General features: G+C 44.1%; 1 long non-coding RNA gene across 1 annotated transcript; it reads left to right on the top strand.

Moving 5' to 3' along the window:
* Positions 1–1,877: 1,877 nt before the first annotated feature.
* On the top strand, positions 1,878–4,914 carry LOC147659363 (uncharacterized). Its single transcript, XR_015307280.1, has 3 exons — positions 1,878–2,111; positions 3,705–3,851; positions 4,830–4,914. It is a non-coding gene; the product is annotated as an uncharacterized LOC147659363 (long non-coding RNA).
* The last annotated feature ends 5,129 nt before the right edge of the window (positions 4,915–10,043 follow it).

A 10,043-nucleotide genomic window follows, 5' to 3' on the forward strand; every position in this document is an offset into this window, starting at 1 on the left:
TATTTCCTGTTTTGGGTCACAATTAACGTGGTCGCGTTGTGCAAGACATGTTCGGGAACTCATCTTCTTGTTCGCACTACAAAAGTGCGTGATCGCGCTAAATATCGCGCGAACCTACCCATGCGGTCGCGATGGGCGCAGCCATCTTGGATCACACACTCTGGCTATGGTTTTGGGCCTACTTTTGCATCCTGTTAAAATCTCTTTAATCCTTGTCTTTTTACCCACTTTTTCTAACTTTCTTTAGTTATTACCTATTTCTCTCTGTGCCTAGGTTTATATTTTTCATTTTATTTCTACTTTTACAACTTTTCTATTGCTTTTTACTTCCTTCTTGTTCTTTCACCTTGCTTCTTCTTTCCCCTACCTTTTTGTCTTGAACTTTTAGTTTTCTTCTACCCTCCACCCAGAACCATGGTCAAGGGCGCCAGCAGCAGCGGCGGCTCAAAGGGCAAGGCGCCAGTGCCCCAAAAAACTAGGCTGCCTTGCGGCAGAATGCGCCCCCTAGGGGTGAGGCCCCGCCAACTTTTTGGGGAGGAGGAGGTGGCTGCCCTGGTGTTTTTTATCCAGCGCTACCTCCCCTTGATGTTGGCAGCAGGTGGCAGGCCCGGCTCCGGCTACCAGCATATTGAGGAGCGTCTCCGGCGGTGGGTGAAGGTGCGCCGGGCAGTCTTCCGCTGCTCCGGTATCCGGCGTACCCACCAACAGCTGACCCACCGTTGGGCAGACATTTTGGACCGGGAGCAGGACCTGTTGGACCTGCTTGGCGTCGAGGTCGTGGGTCTTGGTGAGTGGCTACCCAAAAAAAAAAAGTGTGTGTATAATATATCTCTATAGTAGTATAAGTATTGTTATTGTATCTTTGTAAATCTTGGCTGAATAAGTAACGCGATGACTGGTGCTCCTAGTTACATTTCCAATGTATTCCGTTATTATATCTACTGTAATTGTATGACACTGGTCTATGCTGCGCTTCTTCATCTTCACTGACTCTTGCGTGTTCAATTTGGCGCTAGCTTTTGCTGTTTATTGGTGTGAGATTTTCTTTATTGTAGAGAACTGAAGTTAGTTAATGCTATTAATAGAGTCTTGTCCTTCCTTTGTCCGTCAGTGAAATAGCCGTTGATGGATAATTGTACGTGTTTGCAATGCATATTGTATCATTTTTTTTTCACGGCCTTCTCTTCTGCATGAATACTCCTCTGGCAATGAATGCAAAAGTTACTTTGTTCTTCTTACCTCAGCCAGGGCCGGATTTAGGCATGTTCAAGCTGTGCAACTGCACAGGGCCACCAAACGCCAGGGGCCACCCCACCAATATGTATCCTTAACTTAATAATCCTCAGAGGATGGATACATATTTGCATGGCGGCCCCTGGCAGGGATTTGGTGCCTCCGGCTCTGTTCCACTTCCAAACACCCTGACTCCCCCCTCTTCACTGGCCTCCGTGCTCCGCCCCGACCTCCTCTTCTGGGCCCCCCACCTACGCTCCCTGGCCAGGAGTCCAGGACCACCATGAGCCTAGAGCCGCCCCTGCCTCAGCCCTCCATAGAACTGATGTAGTTTGTTTATTGAGTGGGTAGGGCAGCAGTAGCATTCAGTCAGTAGCAAAACAAAATATGATGCCATGAACGTACAATTTCGTGTAAGTTAGTATGCACAAAGTTAAGCATGTCTCCTCCTTGTGATCTATGCATTTTGCTGGCAAAAAATGAAAAAGAAATGGCTACTTACAGATAATTGATTGATTACCCCATTCTTGAATCTGTGATGTTGTTCAGGTCTTACTGCCTCTGTGTTACTTAGTAATCTGCAATCAGAATGTTTATGGAACATTTGATTTGTTTTCTCCAAGTACACTAGTCAGTGAATCATGCAAGGCAGTAGTCATTTGGTAGACCAATGTTTGTTTCTTTTAATGTTGTAGCAGTGGTTTTTGAAATGCTGTCTATGTTTCACAGCACTCAATGTTTTCCTCTTTCTTTATTATTATTTCTTACATGAACCACAGAACCCAGGGGCAAGCAGAAGACTGGGACCGAGTCGGCGGGTGAACGCGAAGAACCACAGGCACAGAGCTCCTCTACTGAGGATCCTGCTGCTGTCCCTAGTAAGTCCAACAGTGTTTTCTTTTGGAACAATGATATTTCCCTAACTTTCTAACGGAGCTTTTTTTCCAACCGATTAATGACATTTCACCTAACTAAATTTTGACAAATGCTTGTTTTTGTTTTATGTTTTCAAAATTTTGGGTATTACTATCTGTCCCTGCCTTTCTGTTCCTTGAAAGAGCCTCTCTTATGACTCTCTGTGCTACTACTAGACTGTCTGTAGGTAAGCTTGCCCTGTTGCCCACTCTTTAGTTAAGGTATCAATCTTTTCAAAAAATCTGTGATCGAATAGCGGAAGGCACAGGGTCCACTCCTGTCTTATGCTTTTTCCTCTGTAATGTCTCTTCTTTGCCAATTGACACCAACCAAGTATGCATCCAGATGTTGGTCTACTATTTTGTAAGCGTTAGTAATGAATACCACTACTACTCTTGCGGGTATTCTTCTATGCAGTCACATACATAACTATGTATGCACCCCAAAATTGGATGTTGTTGTTGATAGGCAGGTTGGACCTTACTTACTTACAGTCTTACACCTCAGTCACAGAACTCAGAGGAACCCACAATTCAATGAACGACAACCTATATGGGCTCAGTCATTGGTCAATTATTCAATTACCCCTTTCCTGAACTCCAATATGAAGATGCCAAATGCTTTTATTACACAATCCATAACCTAAGTAACCCCCTTTTGCTCACTCTCTCGTGTAAGTCCACAAGACAACAGACACTGAAAATATACTTCCGAGTCAATGTGGTACTTCAAAACCTTTATTTTGTTAGAAGTAACTAAGTAAGTAACATCAATGTTTTTAAGTTGTTCTGTGAAATGCGTCAAGGGCAGGGCCACCAGAAAAAATCCAGAGTTAAAAAAGGCTGAATAAAAAGTAATCTACATTTGTACAGCTACCAGTGCACGATAGGGAAATGTGGGAAATGTCGGAGACCCCTCACCATTGAACGTATACTGGTTGCATATGCCTCTTTTTGGTAAGCTCTGGAAATCTTTGCTTCGTAGAAGGAAATCTTCTCATCTGCCGAAAAATAATGACAAAAGTGGTGCACGTTAGACAGTATGAAAACATTACATGCATTTATTCAACTTTTTAGCTGTCATGCTAAAAAAAAGGTGTAACCTGAGGCTGTAAGGAAACTCGATTCCACAATCCACATTCAAAAAGTAAATACGGGCCTTTCTATTTTCCGAACTCTTCAGCTTCATGCTTTGAACTATCATGTGGCCTCAAAGGCGTCTCCTCGTACTGCGCAACAAGCTGTGAGGTAGCATGCGCAAAACTGTAGACATGTCATTGATGTACAAACTGGTTAGGTTACATGGTTCAGTCTAACTTTCCAAGGACTAGACTAGAGTAGCAGTATAGATGAGATGAGCTTGGGTACCATACCATACCAAACAAATGCTAATATGTGTAGTGTGTTACTTACTCTGCTGTACTAGGCAATGTGGACTACTACTGATTACGTTGTACTTAACTGTTTTGCAGAACTCCGTTTTTGGTGAACAAGTACAATGGGGGCTGTGCATCCATCTAAAAAGGTGTACTTAATTACTTATTTTTATTTTTGCAGAACCGGTACCATCCACCAGTGCCGACGGGGGCAGCGGCGCTGCAACGGCGGCAGCAGAGGCGATCCCGGAGGGGAATGGAGGACCACCAGAGGCACCTACAGCAGCACCGGCAGCAGCGGGGGAGGAGACAACAACGGTGGGCGATGGTAAGTTATATTTAATAGTGATCCGCATTACTTGGTGGGTGGGGAAAACTTCCTCACTGTACTCTGATATTTATAATGAACTTGAAGTTCTACTGGACAATATATGACGCCACCGTTGTCATTACCAAGCTTAGCAAAAGCATTACCACCGGCGAGAATTGATAAAATAAGTTATACAGGCCTCTTCTATGTGACTACAACTCAGCTGTGAAAGGTTGGTGGCAGACTAAAAAAGTCTTATCCACAACATTACATGACCGCGATGGATTAACATGAGATTGATTTTAAGTATGATGAAAGGAGCAAGGAAAAAGCTCCAATCATATAATATAGAAGTATACTTTGGAATCAGCAATGCAGGTGTTTGAGAGCAGTTGGATGCGTGGGTTGTTGTGGAAGCATAGAAAGGGGAAAACACAGCTGCCTGCGTGGGTGGGAGACACATCCAATATCGGTGGTTAGTGGATAGTGGATACTAGTGTTGGCAGCGGTGTTTTGGTTAAACCCAAAGGCAAGGGAAGGAGGGGACGACTGGATGCATTCCGGGTCGTTGCTGGCGAAACACAAACCACCTAACGTTTGTTGGCGATATAAAGAATGATAGTCTCTAGAGTAGACATTTACTAGTACTAGCTGGCCACTGTTAATTAATGTTAGTTGGAGACTGTCACTTTTCCCGGAAGCACAGAGTAAATGATATAAAAAAACGAGATATGAAAAAGACAGGTGTTCGTATGTGACCGTTGAAGTACACCCATGCTACCTATGTTACTAGGGCAGGCATAATGCCGTGCCAAAAAGGCAGACAAATGAAGTATATAAGGCGTAGAATGTTCAAGATAGATAAAACAACATTTTAGGTACTCAACTTGCTTGCTATTGCTACTGTACTGTGCTGCCCACTATGTGTTGGATCCATGTTGTGTTCTTGATTTGCTGGGATTTTTGATTACAACAATTCTGTCTCTTTCTTTATAGTTACTCCTTCTAAACCAACGAGGAAGGAGCTGGCAGTCCGGGCCCGTCAGCGGAAACTGCAGGCCATCGTTGAGGCCTACCGCCGTCTGGTGGCTCAGGCCGAGGAGGAGGAGGAGGAGGCGGCGGCAGCAGCTGCTGCCTCTTCCAATGCCCCGGCCCCCAAGCCTGCAGGAGTACGTCGGCGTGGTCAGGCAGCCGCCCGCCGCCAGATTTTCCCCGCATCGTCCACCCCCCCACAACAATATGGCTGCCAATGTAGGTGCCGCCAGTTCCAGCAAAAAATTCTCCTCCGGGTAGCCAGGCTGGAGGCTCAAAGCAGTCAGACTAAAAGACAAATAGAGGAGCGTGTAAAGATCCTGGTGGATCAACACTTAAAAGCCCGCCGGCTATGAGATGGACCCTGTTTGCCCCTTTTTCAATCCTTTTGTTGGTGGGTGGGAATTGGGTGTTGGGTTTTTACTTTTTTTTTACATGACATTGAGCGTGGGAATTTGGTTGGGGTTAGGGGAGGCGGGTAAGGACAGCTGTGGTGTAGGATTTATATATATTTTATTTTTGTATCATCTTTAGTTATATATTACATTATGTTAAAAATAAACGAGACACAAAGTTATGTTAAAAAGAAAACATTTGAAGTTCATTTGCGTTTCTTGTGGGGTTGGAGGGGGGAGTGTTTCACCAAATAATGTACGTTGTGCAACCTCGCAAGGTTTAATTTGGCCATGCAGGTCGGCGGACAGTGCTTTTTAATAATAAAATATATTGCCCACATCTTTAACATGCAAACAGATAGATGCAGTAAACCCTCACCGAGTTATATTTGTAGTATTAGAAGAACGACCAGTCTGTCTTGCGTTATACCTCACTGCAAACTTATCTTACCTGTGATTGCTGATAAGATGATGATGATTTATCATGAAGTGTGGCACTGCAAGGGCTGCATTTGATTTCCAAGACAATGGCGAAGAAACTGTGGTTCAGAATCAGAACTTCTGTGATAGTAGTAGACAGACCCTGCCAGTAGCATTTAGAGACAAAAAGAAAGAGACAGTCATTTGCGTGACAGACAATGTGGGGGTAGTATAAGTAAGTACAGTACATTGCATGGGTGACCCAATATTGCAACTGCTAAACTGAAACAAAACAATGGTTTTGGGGACTGGAAACTAAGTGCAAGAGAAGATAAGAAGTTCAACTTTACTTGTAGTACTCACGGCAACGTCAAACTTTTCTAAATCATAATGCTTTACACTTTAAACCCAAAAAATTACGCCAATTCATTAGATGCATTCGTTGTTTGATGTTAATGGTAAATTATTTGGCGTTATACACAGAGCTTGAGTTGGGAAGCCGCAGAAGATCCTGGCCATGCCTTGTTGACATTTCACTATTGTTGCTTTGACCACATCTGCCCCAGCAAGCGCGTGATCAAATTGTTGGTGTATATTTAATGTAAGAAACATCACACCTCAATGTAACCACGCAGCCCGGGGGAAGAGGGTTAGGGTTTGTTTAATGGATGGGTACGGGGGTTTTGGGAAAGGTTTGAGAAAGAAAAACAGTACGCATGGAGATTGGAGACAACAAAAGCAAAACAATGAAGACGATGATTTATGATGTTGATCCGCTAGCTAATGATTGTAAGCAATGGACGTAAGAAAAGGACACGCTGAATATGATTCTTGGTTTCCCGCAATCCAATTGCTTGATGATGAGGATTTGTGGTAAGGGTGAGAGTTGATGCTCATACTATAAAGCAGTGGTTGAAAGACGTCCAGCCTGAAAAAGAAAAGGCAAATACAAAAGAATGTGAATGACCTAAACAAATTTTAATACAGTGAAGATAAAAAAAAAATACAAGAGGAGTAGTCGTATGAGAGGACTTTCAGACTGAGGCGGCTTGGATACAATTTGTATAAGTCTACTAGTTGCATATCATTTTTAATCTAGAAGTACAAAAAAAGACAGGAGCCAGCACACAACAACAGGCCCACGACGACACAGGTTTGCCCGTTATACAAACTGCATTTCCCTAAAAATTTCAGAGCCACAGAAAGGTGAATGAAATTGAAAAAGCAACCTAGCATTTACAAAATTAATCAACAAAATCAATGCGTCATTCTCAGTCATCAATCATACCACTATTGTACTCTACCACAGCACTGTGCACAAACATGTAGTAGCCTGGGTCTACTGTGCTGTGCCTCTTATTTGTATTTATTTATTACCTTCTATTCCACTCCAAGAAACACCGTGCATCAATCAGCTCAGATCCAACTGCCTGACAGCAAAGATATGGTGGTCACCATCATTATCATCAGCAACTCAGTCTGTAGTGAGTGACTACGATAAATTAAGTCCTGACTGCATCTGTAGTAGTAGGAACACAAGTGCGTAAATAATTTCTATTATTAGTACATAACATGGAAAAATTGGCTATCACGTGAGTCTGAACTGAAGTTACTAGTATACTTCAACTCCATGCACATTAGCTCAGAGTCAGCAAAAAAATACATCCAATGCAATGCATGGCATCATTCATTTTTATACCTGTTTTGCTCTTCTCTTTCACTGTCAGAAGATTGATCACAGATGCTGCCGAGCCTTTGTAATGCGAGTCATCACAACAAGTTGACTTCAGTTGTGGATGCCTGCTCAAGTTTCTTTTGACACAGAAGAGTCGTCTCTGAATGCCTGCAGACAGAGGTGGTAGCCTTAAGAGTAAGACTCAGCAAGGCAGTTATTATGAGTTGCAGATTTCAAATGAAATAGAGGATGGCTGTAGTCATGTACGGTTCACTTGTTATGGAGGGACTGTTAGAGGCTACATTATTGTTATTGTACTATACTCCATCTACAACATCAAATGTATGGCTGCCGAGATGGAATTGTATTGACTTGAGTGGGAGTCAAGAAGATGGAGCAAGACTCTGAGGAGTGCAGTCAACATGGAACATAAATGCACAGGCGTGCAACTCCAGGAGGTAACTAAAAAAGATACAGCGAAAATAAATGCACAGGTGTGCAACTCCAGTAGGTACATTAAAAGAATGAGTGGTGGGGATGGATTTGGTTGAGCTTTTTATTTTAAGATTAGCAGTTTTGCACCAGAAAGTCATTTTTAATAAGAAAATAAATAACACAAATAAAAGAAGGGAAAAAGTCACAATTTAAGAGCCTATTGGTCAGGGAAGAGGTGCTCGTCCTCAAACTCTGTGGGTCCAGACAGCAGTAGGTCATGTAACCCAGCAGTGATGAATTCTTCGGGCTCGCTTTCTTCATCCTGCTCTGATTCACGTACAGTATAGTCTGGTGGTATGAAGTGTTGATTCATTTTTATCATTGTCAGCCTCTCGACGCTTTTGGGGGAGAGACTGGTCCTTTTCAATGTCACAATGGCACCAGCAGCACTGAAAACCCGCTCAGAGGCGACACTGGCTACAGGACAAGCCAAATACTTTTTATCGCCAGCCTGCTCAGCACTGGCCACTGTCTCCTTCTTTCATACCAATAGACCAATGGGCTTTGCTCCATGAACACCTCTGTTGTGTCATCCAGATAGGCCTGAACCATCCGCTCAGTGTTCATTGGTGCTCGGCTTTGCTGCTCCTCTTTCCCCTTTGCAACAGCAACGGACTTACCCATCCCCTTCTATAGAAAAAAAGCAGTTATGCTTTTGGTTGTGTCTGCTGAATCAGATCGTGTAGGTGCTGCTTTTGGTACTGTTGGTGCCTGCTCGGAAGCGGACGCACCGCTCTCATGCTCTGATGAACTTGCCTGAGTTGCCTCAGGAGGATGGCCTGGAGTACTTTGACTGTCCTGGGCTGGCACTGTCAGGCCTTTAAGTAACAGCCGTTCAGTTTCGAAATCATTAGCTTCCACAGCTATGGAACTTTTGTAATTGGCAACATCCCCATCTGAAAAAGGAATGACTGCGCTACTGCTGACAAACAATTTGTACCATGGATCCAAGATTGTTGCAGTTATGTAATTTGGATCTGACACAATCATTTTAAGCCTTGCATTTACAGATAAGCGGTTGCGTAAGGCCTTGGCCAAGGTACATGCATCAACTTTTTCTTCGTCACCTTCGTATGTTTCACAGACCTCCTTCAGCTGTTGCTCGAGCATGTACAACAATGGGATGGCTTGGCCCATAGTACAGTCCTCCCTGCTAACTGCACGTGTGAACACCTCAAAAGGTTGTAGCATCTCTGTCAAGCATTTAATGATGTCCCACTGCCAGATCTCAACGGTCAGGCTTTTAAGATTAACAGTAGGATCCACTAATCTTCTTGGCATTACATAAGCATTCAGTGGTATGTACTGCTCAAAGAGACGCTCAAGCATGAAATAAGTCGAGTTCCAACGTGTTGGGACCTCCTGGATCAGTGCTTTGACTGGCAAATTATGCTCCCGCTGAATGACGCGTAGCAGCTTCCGCACTTTGAAAGAATGGTTAAAATGCGTGCATATTCTTCTGCAGATGGTCAGTATGGTGCTGACTTGGAGTTCATTTTTCAGAAAGTCTTGCACGACTAAGTTAATGCAGTGTGCCAAACAGGGTACCCTGAAATACTGTCCATCTTTCATTGCCCTCACTACATTACTGCCATTGTCGGTGGCAACAAAACCAATCTTAAGGCCTCTTGGTTTCAGCCATTCAAAGACCTTGCTGTTAAAGTCAGACAAAATGTTGTCAGCAGTATGATTTTTCTCCATACCAAACATGGCTACAGTTGCATGTTTGCGAGTGTCATTGAAAATCCCAGCAACGTCAAGAAGGCCTGATGTTAACTTGTCTTTCACACCTGCAAAAGAGATCCAGTGTGCGGTGATGCACATGTAATCTGCTGTGGCTTCGCGACTGCTCCACATGTCGGTTGTCAGGTGGATACAATGGACAACACTCTGTTGTAAGGCTTTCCCAATCAATCAATCAATCAATCAATCAATCAGTGACACTTATATAGCGCGCTACCTACCCGTAGGGTCTCAAGGCGCTGGGGGGGGGGGGGTGTCGCTACTGCTCGAACAGCCAGGTCTTCAGCTTCTTCCTGAAGGAGAGGTGGTCTTGGGTCAGGCGCAGGTCGGTCGGGAGGGAGTTCCAGGTCTTGGCGGCCAGGTAGAAGAAGGACCTTCCTCCCGTAGTCGCTCTTCGGATGCGGGGGACGGCGGCGAGGGCGTGGTTGGCTGATCGGAGGTGGCGTTTGG

The sequence above is a fragment of the Lissotriton vulgaris genome, unplaced genomic scaffold (genome assembly GCF_964263255.1).
Source record: "Lissotriton vulgaris unplaced genomic scaffold, aLisVul1.2 SCAFFOLD_8877, whole genome shotgun sequence".
Lineage (NCBI taxonomy): Eukaryota > Metazoa > Chordata > Amphibia > Caudata > Salamandridae > Lissotriton > Lissotriton vulgaris.